The sequence below is a fragment of the Aedes aegypti genome, chromosome 3 (assembly GCF_002204515.2).
Source record: "Aedes aegypti strain LVP_AGWG chromosome 3, AaegL5.0 Primary Assembly, whole genome shotgun sequence".
Lineage (NCBI taxonomy): Eukaryota > Metazoa > Arthropoda > Insecta > Diptera > Culicidae > Aedes > Aedes aegypti.
In genome coordinates, this window is record NC_035109.1 from 162,776,234 (window position 1) to 162,796,720 (window position 20,487).

The 20,487-nt window shown below is 36.9% G+C and overlaps 1 protein-coding gene across 3 annotated transcripts in view; it reads right to left on the reverse strand.

Moving 5' to 3' along the window:
• LOC5578447 (regulating synaptic membrane exocytosis protein 1) overlaps positions 1–18,928 on the reverse strand; it is a 172,393-nt gene extending 153,465 nt beyond the window's left edge. For 2 of the 3 annotated variants that reach the window (XM_021855306.1, XM_021855303.1), the window contains exons 1-2: positions 18,589–18,928; positions 1,775–2,697 (exon numbers count right to left, since the gene is read on the reverse strand). The gene's annotated coding sequence lies outside the window, so the exon portion shown is untranslated. The remainder of the gene's footprint in view (positions 1–1,774; positions 2,698–18,588) is intronic. The other variant, XM_021855304.1, reaches the window with a different exon arrangement.
• Positions 18,929–20,487: the final 1,559 nt, after the last annotated feature.

A 20,487-nucleotide genomic window follows, 5' to 3' on the forward strand; every position in this document is an offset into this window, starting at 1 on the left:
TTTTTGAAAAGCATCTCTTTGGATGATGTTTCGCGTGCTACTTGGGTAATGGTCTGATTTGATTCATATTACGGACTCAAAGGCTTAGTGAAGTATATCCGAGCAAAGATCATATAAAATGGTGTATGATTATTTAGTTATCAAACTTGACTTTAGAATGGTAGGTAAAGATTACGCTTCTTCAACTTAAAAATTTCAATAAAAAAAATTTGTAGCCTTTTCTTGACTCGTATTCCGGACGCTACCTCATTTTTGCCTTATACTCCGGACACTTTGATTCAAATTCTAGACAGGTAATGAAAATCATAATTGAAAACGTCATCCATCTAAGGCAGTTGGGAATTCTAAGATATTTAAGGAGATTGCTTATTAAAACGAGCTCCTAAAGTGGGAACTTTTGTTGGACAAATTTTTAAACATTCCGTGTCAAATATTTCCCATACAAAGTGAAGTGTCCAGAATTTTAAGCAGTTCGTAATTTAAATCAAAACAAAACGTTTTCTAGATACCTTGCAAAAGCTTTGAAAATATGTAAAAAAAAGCTTATAAATATTTTGACATTCTCAAATAGTAAACGGACCAAATACGATTCAAAACACCTTAAAAATAGATGTTAAGATCTACGCCCGCTACGAAGTACGGCTGGTCGAGCTAGATTGAGCTGAATGGAGATTTAGAACAAAAACAACGGTTTCGATGGAACAACATCCACAAAATCTGAAGAATTTCAGACGTTCAATTGTAGCTGAATGAATGACGGAATTTTAGGTAATGGAATAAATTGATAATTCAAATAACTTCGAAATATTTTCGGTAAAGAATCAGTATATAATTATAACGTCTTTTTGAAACATATGATTATCAACAATATAAATAAGACAAGAGCGAAAAAAATCGTACCTCGAATTTGTATGAGAGTACACAGAACATTTTATACATATTTTAACTGAACATTGCTGATCTTCTGAAATCTAGGATAAAAGAAAAATCGTTCAATATGATCCTGAAAACTCCGAAAACCTCTAATTATGAACCTTGATATTATAGCAATAATGACGACTTTCTTCGAAAAGAAAGTAGAGCTGTTGGTCCCGAGATGAACAAGACCAAGGCTAAAAATCTCGTTAATAATGATAAAAAAATAAAACTCCGAAAACCTCCGAAAACCAATTTCATTATCTTTCAAAATGTTTACTTAGGTATAAAGCAACTAATTGTAACCATAAGTGTAGAAATAAAAGTTTTAGAATGTTTATGTATTATCCACATTTGATATTAATTTCTTTCGACGGTATCCCCATCCTATCTCTGGTTTAACCTACATAGAAACAGGAAGAGCAGTGTGGGTATACAGACAATAAAAGGGGTCACAGCTGTTACTGGTGGAGCCAAAGTTTGGTCCGAATCAAGCCTGCTCTCATGAATGTGGCCTATACCAAATTCGATGTTATCGGAGAAAAAGAATCACAGCATCAGTTACCAAGCCAATGATAACGATATAAGTAATAATTATCTTTCATTTTCAACATATTGATTTTTCACTTGAGTTTCCCACCATTTCTCTTACTACCCCTCCTATCTTCAATATAGTTCACTTTCTTTCACAATTTCTCTCTCTCCGAAGCGAGATGGTCTGCCTTCGCTTCTGATATTGAATTTTCCTTTATTCGTTTGGACCATTGTGTTCCCTTTTTATTTCAGCCAATAGAAAAATATAAATTATCTCTATAGTTAAAGATTCAATGAAATTGTAGTAATGTTTCAATCAATTTACCATTTTGCACTACGGTGGGTACAGCTTCGATACCAGTTCCATTTCACAGCTGGATTTACTACGTTCGCGGAACTCCAAAACGATTGCACAAACTGGTTTCCATTGTTTAAATAAATAGCTGTCACTAAATAGTATTCACTGAAAATACCCCATCACCCAATAATTTTCATGACTAATTTGTTCAATTCATTAGGATTCTGATAACTTTTGTGCAGGAAAACGCTGCTGCATATACACTCCTTGTTTTACTCTCCATCTTTTGGGACCGAAGTGAGCACAGATTGATCCTCGATTTTTCTTGCCACATTCTTGCATTTTCCTAGGAACGTTAGCCATGTTTTCCGCGGATATTCCAATTTCTGCATCTTTATGTTTCACAATTTCGTAGATTCGTTGCACATTTCACGGAAATTGCACTGCAAAAGACACTTATCAAGAGACACTTTTCAACTTCGCGTCAAGTATGTTGGTGAAAAACCGAGAAAATTTTCACGGGTTGCACACAAAAGCTTTTCTCTTCACCATCGACCGACACACACACACAGCCCACCACGCAACACTACCACACGCCTCGATTTCTTGGCAATTCCATCATCAGCGCGCATCTAAGTACGAGTTCACCAAACTTTTCCACATTGTCCTATCATCGGCCGCCCATGAAAATGGGGATGTTTCGAACATTTTGACCTCTTCCGCTGAAAGTAAGTTTCAGCTCAATCACTCGCGAAAGATTTTCCAATTGCCTTCCATTTAGATGATAGGTTAAACTGAACAACGGAACGGTGCAAAATTATGGGCACATTGTTCCACCTTTTACGAGCACGATTTTACTCTTTGACAGCCCGTAGATATATGATCCTTTTTGTGATTTTCACCCTGTCGTCTCCTCGGAAGTGTGCTACAGAATCTGAGCAAAAATCGTGCTGGAAAGAGATAGGCGAAGAAAAATTTTATTAGATGTTAGTCTTTAGCAAACTGCTGTTGATGTAGGGGAGAGTAGGCAGAAAAGGAAACACCATCGATTTGATATGCTATCTACTTATTTTTATATTTATAGACTGATGTACAAGTCAGGTAACATTAAGCCAAATTTGTTTATTTTACATATGAATTTATTTTATTCCATATATTTTACATATAATTTCACATTGTAAAAATTTGAGAAGTCTGTCATAATGTTTTGTGAGAATTATGCTCTGGATTACAGTGTTGGAAACAGAAAAGTAAAAAAAAATCAATTTCCGTTGACAATGATCATGGTTAGAGACCTGTATTTATTTTTGTAATGGTCTGAATGTTATGAAATTTTGACGAAGAACTTTGACGAAAAAAAATCAAACATTTTCATAACTTGCCTTAAAGCTTAAAACGGTCCAAATTTGAAATAAATAAGTAATCAAAATCATTTTCCAATAGCTTTAGGAAGCTCCTTATAAGAATCACACTTAAAATTCAGTCATAAATCCACAACAGATTGATTCAGGGTACCATCTAGTAGACAGTAGAGTAAGATGGGTCAAAAGTTCGAGTAAGGTAAAAGTTTAATTTTAAGGTTCAACTAAAAACAAATATGATAAATGTCATAGTGATTCGAACGCATAGGCGCCAACTTTAAGGAAGAGTGCAGCACTTTTGAACCCCCTATTATTTTCTTAGAGGGGCGAAGTACTTGCTGCTAGTAACGTTCCGTTGGTCATGGAGACATTGAACGCATTTAGTGTCGATGATGGTATGATTGCTAGAGCTGCCACCCAATTGAAATCTTCGATCAATCCCGGCCCCGATGGAATTCCTTCTTCCTTCGTGAAATCGTATATCGAGCAGTTGCTCTTACCTATCCGTCATGTGTTTGCTTTGTCCCCGGGAGGGTCCATAATAGGCATTCGGTCAACAGTTTTCCAAATGCATATTTCGCTGGAAAAATCGAATGGTTTTGTATGTTTCATAGGCGTACTATGAAGTAAAAACATTGAACTTGTTAGACTCCACAAAACGTATATGCGTCTGAGATATCATTACGGAAAAGCGTCAAGAATTAGTTTCATCTACTAAGGGGTCCATTACTAGCATTGAACCCTAGTTGCTGTGATATCACGAGCATCACACCTTCTATGCCGAGAAAATCCCCTCCTAGAGAGAACAGGCCGCCGGTGTAGGGGAAGGGGTGGTAAAATGAACACCTTAAGGATATCATCCTGATTCTGATAGAAAAACGAAGAAATTGTATAGTTGTACCGCACAACATCAAAAATAGGGATGTTATCTATAGCAGCGACACGAATTCTTACTGAAATAGTTAAATTTTCACATATTTTTATCGCTAGCATAAAACGATGTAAATGTTCATTTTACCTGCACTATGTGGGTAAAATGAACAGCTGTTGGTGGTAAAATGAACATCTTGCAAAAAACGTGAGTAAAATAAATATTTTTGAAAATTTTCGTTGCATTCCAGAAAATATATCTATTAATGATTGTAACCCATTTAAAAAGAAATCTAAAGGTATTAGATTTGACATCATATCATAACGATAATGACCTCACTGAAAAACCTCAAGACTCCCGAGCCAAAAGTTACGTCAGTTCAAATTTTCAAAAGTTTTTTTTTAATCTTAGTTCACGTTGGCATTTTTACTTCAATTGACCTCCATATCAACCCGAACACTCCTATTTATGCTCTAAATCGTCCGTGCGTGATAAAAATTCATTCAAAATTGTTTTTTTTTTTCGGTAAAAGGCACGGTGTTCATTTTACCACCCCTGTTCATTTTTCCACCACTTCCCCTACTGGTGGTGCAAATCAATTGCAAATCTTCGAGCAATCTGCCTTCGGGCTAGACGAAGAATGCAACGCGCACGCACGGAAGCACAAAGAGAAGAACGCGGTGCAGCATTCAGAGAGGCAAAGTTGGCTCTCAAAAAGGAAATCAAGAATCGAAAACGGGCATGCTTTGATAGTCTATGCGAGAGTGCCAATTCTAGACCATGGGGTGACGCCTACAGAGTGGTAATGGCTAAGACCAAAGGTACCATAGCGCCCCAAGAGAAGTCGCCCGAGCTGCTGCGATCGATAATCGATGTACTCTACCCGCACCATCCCATAAGCCCATGGCCCCCAGCGCCGTATGCGGTAGATGAAGGAGAAGGAGTGGCGAGAGTGACGAACGAAGAGCTGGCAGAAGTCGTGAAATCATTCGCGTCAAACAAGGCACCGGGACCCGATGGTATCCCGAATGTTGCCTTAAAAGCGGCAGTTAACGCGGATCCAGATGTGTTTAGAACCACGATGCAACGCTGCATTGATCAAGGAATCTTCCTGGATGTATGGAAGCGACAGAAATTGGTGCTACTACCAAAGGCGGGGAAACCACCAGGTGACCCGTCGGCGTATAGACCTATCTGTCTGCTAGATATGACGGGCAAGTTATTGGAGAGGTTGATTCTCAACAGGCTAGTACCGTATACGGAGAGTGCGGACGGCCTGTCCAACAACCAGTTTGGATTTAGAAAAGGTAAATCTACTCTGGACGCCATCCAGTCGGTCGTTCAGACAGCTGAGGTGGCAATCGAGCATAAACCGCGGGAGTACCTCAAGGTTCAATCTTGGGCCCGCTGTTATGGAATGCGATGTACGATAACGTACTGAGGCTGCCCCTTCCGACGGGTGTTAAGATTGTTGGCTTCGCCGACGATATCACCCTAGTGGTCTATGGTGAATCGATGCAGGAAGTAGAGTTAACAGCAGCGCACTCTATTTCCATAGTTGAGGAATGGATGAAGTCTAGGAAACTAGGACTGGCCCGTCACAAGACTGAGGTGGTGGTGGTCAACAACCGCAAGTCCGAGCAACGGGCGCTTATATCGGTAGATGATGGCACCATAGAGTCAAAGTGATCCCTTAGGCATCTTGGGGTAATGGTCGATGACAAGCTCAGCTTCAAGTTAATTAATTGAATTAGATTTACCGCACTCCCTTCAAAGAGAATTATTTCTCACTGGAAGTGCATGTTTATTGTAATGTTTTGATGAAAAGAAGAGAAGGTCTTATGCCTCTAGGAGAAGTGCTTCGAAAGGAACGCCACTCCTAGGGGCTTTTCCCTACTCCAATAAATAAATAAATAAATAAAAAAAAGGGTATCTACGGCCATAGAGGTGCTTTCGAGGATGATGTCTAACAGCTCTGCTGTAATTGCCAGCAAACGCAAGCTACTGGCAAGCGTGGCGCTATCCATACTAAGGTATGGAGGACCAATCTGGTCCAAAGCGCTTAGAACGAGCAGAAATCTAAAGCGATTGGAAAGCACGTACATGATAATGTGCTTATGAGTAGCAAGTGCATACCGGACGGTATATAAAGAGGCCGTGTACATCATAGCTGGGATGACGCCTATCGAGCTCATAATCAAGGAAGATGTTCATTGCTTCAAATAAAGGGGTACTAGAGGAGTCCGCGACGCGTGTAAAGAGGAAACGCTCTGAAGCTGGCAGCAGGAATGGGATAACTCCACTAAGGGTAGATGGACCCATCGGCTAATACCAAATGTGTCAGATCCACCTGACGCTGTTTCTGTCAGGACATGGTTGCTATAGACAGTACCTGCATAGGTTCGGGCACTCAAAATCTCCTGCGAGCCCCAATTGTGCTGGTGTGGAGGAAACAGCGGAGCATGTCGTATTCGAATGCCCCCGTTTCATTGTTGTTAGAGGTCGCATGCTCACTACATGCGGAGGGGACACGTCTCCCGACAATAGTGGTTATCACGCCCAATGGTATGGGTGCCCTAGTGTAGATGTAGTTGTGAACCTTAGAGGAAAACAATATGCACTCAGTCTAGAAAAACACCCAGAAACCGGGTGTAAATTTTTCAAATTGGGTAATATTTCCATATGCATTTTGATGAGTCTGGAAAGCGTGTGCAAGTTTCTTTGAGGAAAACAAAAACAAACTGTGTATGACGAGCGTATGCTAGTCTACGTGTGTTCAAATGTCACAAAGCTCTATATAATAGAGAGAATGTGTGCGGATGCCAAGTGTTGGAATGTAGTAACTACGGCTGTCACTCACATTATGTTAGAATTGCAGCGCCTATGGCGCGCCGTCCAAGAGTTGGCTGCAGAGGATTAACCCTGCCGAGGCTGGTCCCTTGTAATATTGTTTAAGTCGGCTAGGAGAAGCAGTTTGCCTAGGCTACTTCTGCTACACGTGTTTTGCTATATGCACTGGTCCCTCCCCGAAGAAATACCGTAAGGTGGTTCCAGAGAGATAAGGGTCTGAGTCCAAGGGTCATGTCTATGCACTGTTCACCACTTGAGCAATTCCAAAAGAATTGCTCAAGCACAGTGCATAGGCTGGTTTTAGCGGGTCGTCGTTGGTGCGTAATCCACGCATTCCCTGAGTTACCTTCTCAGGGGATCTGTTTTCAGATTTGTGTAAGTCACAAAAATTGAATGTTTAAGTACCTTAGTTTTGCGGAAAACTGCTTTTTCTGGGAATATTAGAATCAATACTATTTTGGTTAAGTTTATGGCCAAAATTTGGTAATGTCAAAATCGACTCATGGAACCGTACTTGAAACAAAATTTCGTGGTTACTATGATGGTCTCGCCATACCGCTTAATAAAGCATTTATGTGCCATTACTCGATATTTGCATGACTCGATGGTCTTTTTAGATATCGACGCATGGAGGTTTGACTCTAGAATTAAGACGAAGTATACCGTACTTAAAATTTATATGCCTAATTGATGATTATTGTTCATCCATTTTACAGTTTCAAGGTAATGAAATCAGTTGATTTTCCTCTGACACAGCTGAAAAATTATCGACAAACTTTTTATATGTTATGCACTTACCTACTCCATATCTATATTGATTATTAGGAGATTTATTACTTTGTAAAAGGGAGCTAACAAGTCAATATGACTACCAAAGTAAATGACGTGCTACTTAGCCTTTATGAGATTTATTTTCAAGACACAAACACGTTAAAGCGGGAAACTAGGGTTTTGTTCTTCTTCGTCGTAAACGCTACTATTCGTCGTATCAAACTTTAAATGTTCCACTACGGCGGATATTCAAACTTACCTGGAACATAGATTCATTATCCAAGTGTAATTTTGTGAAAGCTGTTATGGTTTGTACACTTGTACACCAAAAATGCAATAAAACTACAGTATTTCGGTAAATAACTTCAATTCAATTATCCACTTTGCACTTTTTCACCGAAATCGCATGGACGAACACGATTTGAGAGAAATGCTTAGCGATCGACTGAGCCACACCACTTTCCAACACAAGTTTCACCCCGCCCCCGTGGGTGACTTACTTCGCCGGGCACTTATTTTCACTATGGAAAACCATCGTACTTCTTCACTGAAGGATTTCATTCCAATCACACGCCGTAAAACTTCAATAAATCACCAAATTTTACGAAATTTCCTCAACCGCCGCGTATAATTGAGAATGTGAACAAAGTTTCATCCGTCGTACTGAGAAAAAAAAGCTTGTGCGCATCAATGTGTGCGCAACGCTCGATGTAAAAATACGGTTTCTTTGATTGTGTTGTTTTCGCTGTACTGTGAGCAAATGCCATAATTGTACGGTCAAAAGGAATTGTGTTCATATGTTTGGGCTGAATTTTGATAACGAACAATGAATTTTAAAGGAAATTAGTATATTTCATCATGCTGAAGGAATGGAGGGAGGTGCCAGTAGATCTATATGTTCTAGTAAAACATGTTATTATAGCGTTGATATGTTGTGTTTTAACCATTCAATACACACAGTGAGCCGTAAGTTGTGAGACGTATCTGGAAACTGATTGCGACGGAGTTGAAAACAATACGACGGACTGAGAATACGGTAAGATGTAATTTCTTTGCATTATTTCCAAAAAGAGATCAAGATTTATCAAAATGTTATTGTACAATGCTAAAGCCGTTTTGAGAAAGAATTGTTCGGCATCGGTTTGTGGCAGCATCATTCACTGCAATACTGGGAAAATTGCAGTTCTCACTGACCAATGCTTAATACGATGGATACTAGCACATCACCCTACTTGATTCATATAAAATTAACCTATTTATTTAAAATTGCTCCTTGCTATATTTTCCTACTTGTTGTGTAATATGCCAACCTTATCACGCTTCCATTAATGTGAAATGCCATAATTTTCACGCATGTTTTCGACAAAACGTACAGCTTACCTCGAAAAAATACTCACTCCAATGTTTGAACTAAGAAAGGCATTTTTAACATTTCTAAACGACAGACGTAACCTTCCTGATATTGGTTAAAATACTTTTTCGACATAGCTATCTAATCTTAGTATACTTTGAACATTTGTGAACGGCCGAATCCACTTCTTAGTGCTTAGGTCATTTAGATATTATTTGGTTTTGTAACAAAATGAGAACATACTAAACAACAACTAACAGGAAACTATATTATCAGGTTTAGATTTTAATACACTAATTATTCCATCCATTAGAAAGTGCTCTGCATACCAACCTTAAGATCTGAAAACTGCTGGTAGAGAACCACCAAACTGAAATATGAGCTGGAGATTGAACCACAATTTGGAACAAAAATAATTATCCATGGGTAGTTCCAACATCAAGTTGGTAGAACAGTCAATGTTACGATGCTAACTCCAAAACACTCACATTGTTGTCTCCTATCCCCTACAAGCACATGCTGCTTCCTATCTAGCCACAGCCACCCTTTTTGGGGAGAAGGTACACACATACAAGCTCGTGCAAAAGTTCCATAACAACGTAGGTACGTAGGTTTTGCCGACATTGAGTGACAGGGAGTACCATACAGACGGACGGACGGACGGACGACTCACCATACGATAAGTGACCGACCGACCGAAGAGGAGCAACCATTAATGTCAAATAATTAACTATCGTTATCACACGCCGATATTAATGAAATATCCCATCCTGGATAACCTCGACTAACTAACACTAGCAAAAGGTTGGATTGGCGTCAATGCTTAAGTGCACTTGGTTAGCATGACTACGCTATCATTTTGAAGGCGAACAGGCGTGGGTTGCAGGTCGTGTCAGAATGGTGGGCGATCTCTATAGGGATTGCGCCTGGATTTTGATCCGTCATTGATCTTAATTTAATTATATCCATGCACAAGCCTCCCATGAAAATGTATGGTAGTAGGAAGACGTAGGTTTTTATCACTGTCACTTTCTCCTCGCTACAAGCTTCGGGACTGAAACTTCGACCGATATAGCCGTAGCGATAAACACACAGCTATTCAGCAAGGCCATGCTGAGAGTCCTGGGTTCGAATCCTGTCACAGAGTAGTAGTATAGTACCTGTCACACGATATTATTCATTCAAAATAATCAATTGACAAAGAACTCATTTGATAACTGTAAAATTGCTCATACAATAACACTAAGCTGAGAAACAAGTTTGGGACGTAACGTCCAGGAAGAAAAAGAAGAAAAAAACAGAAATTTGGCAACATCGTCATTGTATAGAAGTGCATCTTGGAAAAAAAATCTTATGAGGTAGGGTAGAAGCACCGGTTTTGGCCATACGCCAGTTGTAGTCATAGGGGATTATACATCGTTTTACATAGCAAATCAGCATAAAACCTTTTGTGTTCAGTAGATCACATTCACATGATATCGCTACATTCATATACTCGTCCAAATTGATTCAAAACACAAGAAAAACAATTAATTTTCCTTATAATTTTAACTACCATACACATAATTTGGCAAGGGCACTCCTAATTTGGCCACTCTTATGAGAAATCAATGCGATTGGCCAATTTAGGAACCGAAATTAAATTTCTGGCCGAAACTGGTTCCGTTGGCCTATATTGACCAACAGGATTTTCAAAGCGAAAAAATGGTTTTAGCTCAGTTTTGATATTTTACACACATAATATGGATTAAAAGCTTGCATTTGACATATTTATAGTTTAAATACGGCTTCCCATTTAATTCTTATCGACAATTTCTCTTAGGCTGGCCAAAACCGGTGCGTTTGCCCTACCGTAAAATGGGGTGTTAAAGGATGGAAAAAAAATTTTCGACTCGAATTTCAAGTAGCTTCTAGTATGTCAATAATTGAACAAACGACAACCCTACCTTTCTCTTGTCGTGTATATCAAAAGCCAAATACAATTATGAGGATCCTATGACAGATTTCTGAAATAATCATGAAAATGTGTGATTTTTGACAGAAATGCAAAACGGGATGTTAAGGAATTTGAGTTTCGTAAATGAAACCATATTTTGCCAACCACAACAAATAATCTTTTTGGTCAATAGCTTTGATACATTCATTCAATTTCATAAGTTATGTTCAACCTTAATCAGATTATACATTAATTGAACTTGGAACTGCAAACTCAAACCATTTTATTTTAACTGCTTAATATTTCATAGTTATTAATCTTATTTGGAAATTATTAATACATCGTAAAATTGTGTTGAAATGATTTTATACCTAAATGAAACATGATCAAAACCTTTATATTTGCAATTTACGAATCCTATAAGCTATGCAGAGCAACTGTATAAATAATCTATAATATAAGGATAATTTCAAAAAGTTTTAATAGGGGAAATGGCCAATTTGCCCTGTAAATAAAACACTACACTGAACAAAGTATTTGCATGCAACACCCAGTGGCATAATCAAAAAAATACTCCAGTATGGTGCGGAAATCTAACGCTCCCTCTATAACACAATGCGTTTAGTGCCCGACGAGGCCACGAAGTTTCTCAAACAGAGTTCACAAATAACAAAATTCATATACAGAGAGTTGCGCGAAGGGCCTTCTTTGAATGATTGTTCTCCTTCATCTTCTAAAATAGACCCTATTTCTGCTGGTCTGCTCGATAGGTAGACAGATGGTTTGACAGTTCGATAGGCAGATTGGGTTTCACTCTTCGCGCAACGCTTTATTTATAGACTCTGAGAAATGACTAAATATTACTATTATTAACCGCTCCATAGGATTACCACAAAAAGGATGAATGGCTTCCATTTCCATTTCCAACCATTTCCAAATAAAAGAATCATTCAAACTTTCCAAACATTGTACCAGTGTGATCGAACAAGTTTTGGAAATAGTATCAAGAAACAAAAATGTTATTATCAAGATTTTCCTACCAGTTTTACTGATTTCCGAGATTAGACATTTTTGTGACATTCAGTAACAAACAAAGTAGACCCCTTACCTTTTACAATGCAGTTTTACTTCACGGAACAAGTCAAAAGTATATTTTATATATATATATATATATATATATATATATATATACAGTTACAAAACTCATTCGATTTATGCCGTAATATATATATATATATATATATATATATATATATATATATATATATATATATATATATATATATATATATATATATATATATATATATATATATATATATATATATATATATATATATATATATATATATATATATATTACGGCATAAATCGAATGAGTTTTGTAACTAGTAAAAAGTGAAAAAGATAATCCCTTAACACTCCACTTACTTTTAAAAAGAGATTTTTTCCATAAGAATTAAAAGTCGAAATCTAGATAAAATTTTCAAAAATTTTTGTCCACGTTGTGATCTCCATTAAATGTATTTGGCCTATTAAATTCGAACAAAAATGTTTTGAATCGTTTTCAATACCTTGACTCTACAATATTTTATTTTAATAGACATCCCCTATCACACAATGCAGCTTACAATCCTCCGAACAAATCTATCATTTCAGATGACTGATATATCGACTTTCGACGTTTTTGTGATTTGTCAAACTTGATGGAAAAGTTCAATCCCTTAAAACCCCACTAGTCCTTAACACCTCATTTTACGGTAGCTTTTTTCAAAGGTTACTACATGTTTTCGGTAATTTGTAGAGAAAAACATGTTGCTCTCCAAACAGAAAAAAAACACATATTTTTACAGATTTATTTATATACTCAATGCTTATGATTTAACCTAGATCAAACCGATCAAACAGAAAAATATTATAATGACATTATATGGATGCATATGGGTTATTAGAAGGGTTTGCGTGAACTGTTGGGATTTGAATTCGAAACTTGTAACCTTAGCTGCACAGACATCAACTAAATCTAGACAATGTGCATTAGGCTGTATCGATTTTGACAAATTTTCGAAATCTAAAAACCGCATAGTCACAAAAGGTAGCAAATGGGCCCAAACGAAACCATGCAATATTTAAAAAATCGTTTAGCTACTCGGCAAGCGACTTGAAGTTTAGTATGGGAAGATGATTTATTCAGTACTAGTGCTCTCGGCAAACTTTGTCTTGCCATCAAGTAGGCTGTTGAAAAACGCTGTTGATCGTCCCATACAAAATGACAGTTCCGTTCACGCTCATTTTTTCAACTTTCTCGGTGAATATCCCCGGATTTTTATACACACAAACACGTCGGAAAACTTGATGAACACAACGGAGACAGAACCATTCAAATCCGTTGAACCGGTCAAAAGCCATATCGTGACATTCAAACACATTTCTATTTTTATTTATATAGATAGATAGATGGGGAAACGAAACTTTCAAAACTAAATAGAAAAAGGTTTATTAAGGACGTAGGGGAACTGGGGGTAAAATGAACACCCTAAGCAATTTTCATGTTTTCTTGCTTTTGAAGCTGTCAGATTCTTTTTCAATAGCTTAGAATTGAAGAAAGATGTTTATGCAATGTAACAAGTTGAAATATTGTGATGGAAATAGAATTTTATCAACATTATTTTAATTTTGAAAATTTCTTTCCATAGAGTCAATGTTCCAAACATGTGGGTAAAATGAACATGCAACGGGGGTAATATGAACATACACTTGGGGGTAAAATGAACATACAATGGGGGTAATATGAACATATACTAGAGGTAATATGAACACATGCTGGGGGTAAAATGAACATGCAGTGGGGGTAAAATGAACACCATTCAAATTGAACGGGTTCGCCATGATTCTCGGCATCTGGTACATAATCAATGCATATCTCACAGGCATTCTGGAATCTATGGAACGTTTAGCTGCAACCATTTGGATGATTGTCGGTTTCTGTCTTTGTATTTTCTTCGGAAAACTCTCGGCATCTGAAAAAAATTCAGTAGTATTCGCCCTACCATGGTGTTCATATTACCCCCATCTAGAGTGGTTCATTTTACCCCAAAGAATCAAAATAATCAAATCGTTTGTTCTAAGAATTTATAAGATAAAAATACTTTCAATTTCCGTCTACTTATCATAAATACCTTAAAGATATGATGTGCTTCGCAGTTCAATAGATTTTTGATGATTTTAGTAATAAAAACCTTAAATTCCACGAGTGAAAATTTACATCATATGAGAAAACGGAGAGGCGTACTTTGGTTTTGTTTATTTTTCCAGGTTTTGACAGTTCTAGATCGCGCTAGAGTTGTCCAAATAGTTTCTTAGTCTGAGATTTAAGGATGGTGCTATGTTTTGCATAGATTTATAGCATAATTACCGTAAAACACAAACCTGTTCATTTTACCCCCCTGTTCATTTTACCCACAGTTCCCCTACTAAAAATTCTCTCCCTAGCTGATAATTTAGAGCATAAAACAGTAAACATTTCATTCGAACACAACTTACAACTTAGCTCTTCAAATAAACGAGTTATAAAATTTGTACCTAAGCTCCGAAAATTTTATACGCATGATTCGTTATTTTTTAATCTGGCATCACGGTGCATTTTATGTAGAAAAGTGGGTGGCAAAGCCGTCTTCCGCATCACCGCCCGCTGGATGGAGGTGCCAAGTAGTTGTAGAAACTATTTTTATAGAAAATTTTACGATTCAGAAATATCCTTAAAACAAAACGTGGTTTGTTTTTGCAGGTTCAATTTTAATTTGTACATTTAACAAGTGTTCTTCGTGTGCATGTAAACTTCAAAACGTCAAAACCTCATAACAGCAAGATTCCTTTGGCGGGAATTATATATAACTTGACCATTAATCAACTGTGCAATGTCCTCAAAACAAAAGCTTAATGTTCACTTACGCCACCAAGTTGATAAATTTTGAATCTCAGGACTTGTATAAAGGTATCCCTTGAGCTACTGAAAAACTTTGCCAAAGACGCAATCAGTTCTGGATCTCCTTCTTGGTTTACAAAATAAAATTAAAAGACAATTTACACCGTTACGAGCTAATCTGTACTCTTTTGCGACTTAATTTATGATAACAAAGATGATTTGACAGCTACTACTGATTGGTCCTATTTACTTTGTACGAGTAAACGAAATGTACATATGAGCTCATAAAATAGAGTTTAATGCGAGGAAACTCATCGATCAAACGATTTCATCCAATATGTAGTGCGGGTGTGATGCAATTCGTATATACAAACGACTTTGTTCGTAAACTGTTATTGGGAGCGTTACAGGAACGCAACACATCCATTTTCAACATCTAATTAATGAGCCCTGATGAGTCTGAAAATACCCATTATGCATAGATTTCCAACGATTTTTATGGACCGAAATTCACCATCTTGTTTTTGAGGCCGCCATTTTGTATTCCGAAATGTTCAATCGAAAGCAATTTTCATCCTGAACAAACTTGTAGAAAAAAATCATGCTCTCAAATGATCAGGATCTTGAGATACAATGATTTTCATGGACAAGAAGTTACCATCTTGTTTTCTAGGCCGCCATCTTGGATTCCAAAATGTTTAATTGACAGAAATTCCCAAGCTGAACAAACTTACAGAAGAAAACATGCCTTTAATTGATCAGGATTTTGAGTTACATGCATATATCTGTAGAGTTTGTGCATAGTTTATAGCGCCGCCTAGCGGCTGAATTGAAAAAAATAGGCTCACAAAGGTATAGCCCTTGAACTAGGAAACAACTTCGATGAAGACACCGTTCTTCTATCTAATCACAAGAATATTAAACATTGAAGTAAAACTAGTTTCAACAACTACTTGGCACCTCCATCCAGTGGGCGGTGATGCAGAAGACGGCTTTGCCACCCTACATAATATGCCGTGATGCCAGATTAAAAAATGGCAAATAATGCGGATAACCTAAACTTTTGCACGGGAGTGTCGATTTTGGCAAATTTTCACAAATGGTAAAAAATGGGCCCAAACGAAACCCTGCAAAATTTAGAAATTCTAGAAAATCGTTTAGCTACTCGGCAAGCGACTTGAACTTAAGTATGGGAAAATGATTTATTCGGTATGGGGAAACGAACTCTTTCAAAAATAAATAGAAAAAGGTTCTTTAAGGGCGTACTAAAAATTCTCTCCCTAGCTGATAATTTAGGGCATGGAATAGTGAACATTTCGTTAGAACACAACTTTCTAATAGCTCTTCAAATAAACGAGTTATAAAATTTGTAAGCTCCGAAAATTTTATACGCATGATTTGCCATTTTTTAATCTGGCATCACGGTGCATTTTATGTAAAAAAAATGGGTGGCAAAGCCGTCTTCCGCATCACCACCCACTGGATGGAGGTGCCAAGTAGTTGTTGAAACTCGTTTTACTTCAATGTTGAATATTCTTGTGATTTTCACTAAATAGAAGAACGGTGTCTTCAGCAAAGTTGTTACCTAATTCAAGGGCTACCCCTTGGTGAGCCTATTTTTTAGGAATTCAGCCGCTAGGCGGCGCTAGTGAGCATACAAACTCAAGTAACATTAGTAGCAGAAAAACGATTTTTTTTTTGAATTTTCAAATTTTGCAGGGTTTTGTTAGGGCCCATTTGCTACCACTTGTGACTATGCGGTTTTCCGATTTCGAAAATTTGCAAACATCGACACGGCCTAATGTACATGTAATGACCCAGCCGAAAAAAAATATCGAGGAAACTTTCAACGTTTTCATACAAAATTATGAACTTTGACATGTTGAAGATTTGTACCCCTATGAGTAATTGAAACAAAATGTGTACTGAGAACTTCAAATATGAACAATTTTATCTCACAAAAAATTGAGCATAGAAAAAAAAATGAGCACCAGGAAAAATTGCTTACAATAGTTAAGAAATATTGATTTTTTATATTTAATACAATTTAGTTCAAAGCAGCCCACAATTTAGTTCAAAGCTGTTCCAGTGGGAAGGTAATTAAAAAAAATGAGAAAACTTCGCTTTGGATACCGTTTATGAACTACGTTGACATGTGGAAGAGGCGCGTATTGGGGTGTAATGATTAAAGCACGGGCAAATGATTGTTATTCAATCTAATGGTAACGTCCGCGGCTACAAAGCATGTTGAATGTGTCAGGGATCAAATCTTGGTCAGCCCAGAATCTTTTCGTAATGGAAATTTTCTTGACTACCCTAGGCATAGAGTATCATCATAGCTTCCACATAATATACGAATGCGAAAATTGGAACTTTGGTGTAGGAAGCTCTCAGTTAATAACTGACCTAATAACTGTCGAAGTGCTTGTAGAAGTTGACAGGCTGGTTCGGTCCCAGTGGGGATTGTAACAACAAGAAGAGGAAGAAGAAGATCAACGCACACCCGTTCTTTTCAAAATTTAGAATGAGATTATACGTCAATAAATCATTAAAATGACCAAAACGGATAACGCCACCGTACTCTTGTATGTTGGACAAAAAAGCAATGCTTATGGAACTTATTAGCTAAAATTCATGAGGAATTTTAGCCTTAAGCCTTTAATTAAGTATGCCGCGCTCCATCATTCTCATTGAAAAAGAACTATAACAAAGGAGACGCATGGTACTTCATAAGTCAACATCATGTAAATGGTCCAAAAAGGATTATATTCTTCTTCTTTTTTTTCTTATCCTTCCTTTTCTTCTTCTTCTTTTATTTCTTCTTCTTCTTTGTCTTGGCATTATGTCTTCACTGGGACAAAGCCTGCTTCTCAGCTTAGTACTCTCAAGAGCACTTCTACAGTTATTAACTGAAAGCTTTATTTGCCAAATTTGCCATTTTCGCATTTGTATATCGTGTGGCAGGTACGATTATACTCTATGCCCAGAGAAGTCAAGGAAATTTTTATTACGAAAAGATCCTGGACCGACCGGTAATCGAACCCAGACACCTCCAGCATGGCTTTGCTTTGTGACCGCGGACTCTAACCACTCAGCTAAGGAAAGCCCCTTAGCCGAGACAACGATACATCCTAGTCTGTGTACAACGAAAGTTAGTCCGTTATTCGAGTATTTTCGTGAAACAATTAATTTCAACATTCCTTTACACGGCTGTTCGTGTGACTATCAATGATGTGAAAATTGTGCTTCAGTCATCAATTGATTCACAGATTCTAGCAAAGAGTATTCTCTATTAAATGCGTTTTTGTCTGCATCAATGCACTATTTAAAGATTTTCCCTTTTTGCATTCATATATCTTGTGAAATCAAGAAAATTTACAATGACCGATTGAGCTTTCTAGACAATAATAATTTTCTTTCAATAGTCTTCGACATGTTAGCATTTTCAATTGCTGTTGCACAGTCTATGCTAATAAAAAGCTCTAATTGCCTATAATACATATCATTAAAAAAAGGATAACTATACGTCAATATTGTACAAAACAATACATGTTTAAACTGACATCATTCATCTATATAATAGCACCCGATTTCCTTGTGCACAATCACTAGCCATCTGTATTCCAGAGCTATCAACTTTTTGCCCTACAAACATCACAAGAGGACACATGGGGTGTCAAAAGAGGAAAATGATTTCCGCTCATTATGTACGGTTCAAATTGTTCTATGTCGTCCCCGTACGTAGCTATGATTGTATATTTTTAATAATAATTTACCTGCTAGTTTAGTTCACACACGAATAGTGCAAATCATATCTGGCTTGGATTCACTTGGCACAATAGAATGTAACACGTCTGGATTTCAGGATACCATCACTTAGTATGTTAGTGTACTCGACAATTCATTGCTATGGAAATTCTCAGATGCGCTAGAAAAGCTGTCGACTTCAAGTTTATCATTTAACACAATTACCTTGTCACTACAAGTTCCTTTTTTGGAAACCTAATGTTTGGCGGCTTTCGACACATTCGACCGTATAAGTATCGATTTTCCTTTGATTCCCTGACCCCATATTTCGTAGCTTTGTTTGCTATCTATCTTCTCAGTATGCTCTGTTGGTAGATGTAATGCAACATAAGATAACTTCAATCACATCAGATTCTGCCAAACATAGAAGATGACAATTTCGCTTACATAGTTGAGGTGAAATGGTGAATTCAAAACGTTCAACATAATGATGGAGCAAAAGCAACAACTGTTATTCTCGAACTAGTGGCAGGAATGGCCAATGATTCCGGTCGCTTATTTTATATGCTTTAGATCTCTACCATTCTCGATCCTAATTGAAATTATATAGGAACTTATATTAGTCTAAAGCAAAAATAGTTATATTTGCTAATCGTTGTTACAAATGTCGTTTGCAACACATTTCAACTTATCCAAATCTAAACCAACACAAGGAGTTCATTAAAGTTTATGCATTCCATTTTGAATGGGATAATCAAACTACGGATAATATAGCCCCTGATTGGTTAAACGAGTTCCTAGATAGTCGAGTCTGATCTGTAACGTAAAATGTACCGTAAATTTGGGTGAAATTGATCAGCAGGTTAGAATTGATTACCAAGTCATACGATTTTATTTCTTACTAATAGAGCACAAATATCAATGCAACCTATAGTAAATAAAAGTTGTTTATCTTAACTATTGTCGAATTGTATGTTGTGAAGTTTTTTGTGCTAAAGAATGTTTATTTATATAAAAAAATGTAAATTACAGTTAATGAATACGACTGCAAAAGTATGGAGTATTACCATGACCCCACAGTTATGGATCAAATAGTGTTGAGTCCAACCTATATAATGCAATAAAGCAACATAGAAAACTTAAGATTTAAATGTAAAAGCACGAATTGAATCGTTTCAAATTGGAACTTCGGTTAGTAAACTATTTTGAGTGTAATATTTACCTATTTCTACATAAAAATTAAAAATTCTATCGATTTCTTAATAGTAGTTTACGGAGCAAGTTGTAGAATGATGATTTTTACAGCACGAGTAGTAAATTTACTGCAACGAGTTACGTACAACATTTTTTTTTTTTTGCAATTTCGTAAAAGACCACTTGAGGGTATCACCATTATTTAACAATTTCTGAAAAATGATTGTGTTGTGATTCATTATGCAACTCAAAACAGTTTCGTAATGAGAAATCGTTGCGTAATGAATCATTACAGCACTGGTTTCAGTTGCGTAGTGACTATTCCCGCACTGCATACTTCAGTGCAGGAAAGTAGGCCGTTTCATGACAGATTGGCGTGATAAAAAACAGCCTATTACGATGAGAAATTACAAAAAACCATATTATGGATCAATTTTCATAATATGGATCAAATTGTGACATATTACGGATCAGTGCGCAAAATCAAAATATTTTGTACTAAATGCATTTGTGTTGCATGATTTGGCGGAAGCTAACAATGCATCACATATTACTGCAAAAAATAGCAGTGTTGGAGCTGGAAACAAGGGTAAAATACCCTTACATGGACATTAGAGAAAGGAATTAGGAATGGATCAATAAATAAAACCTGAAGGCGCTTTTCAGATAGTTTACACTTTTCAGACACCCTGCTATGACCATTCAATCATGGTAATTGTGCTTGCACGGAAGCA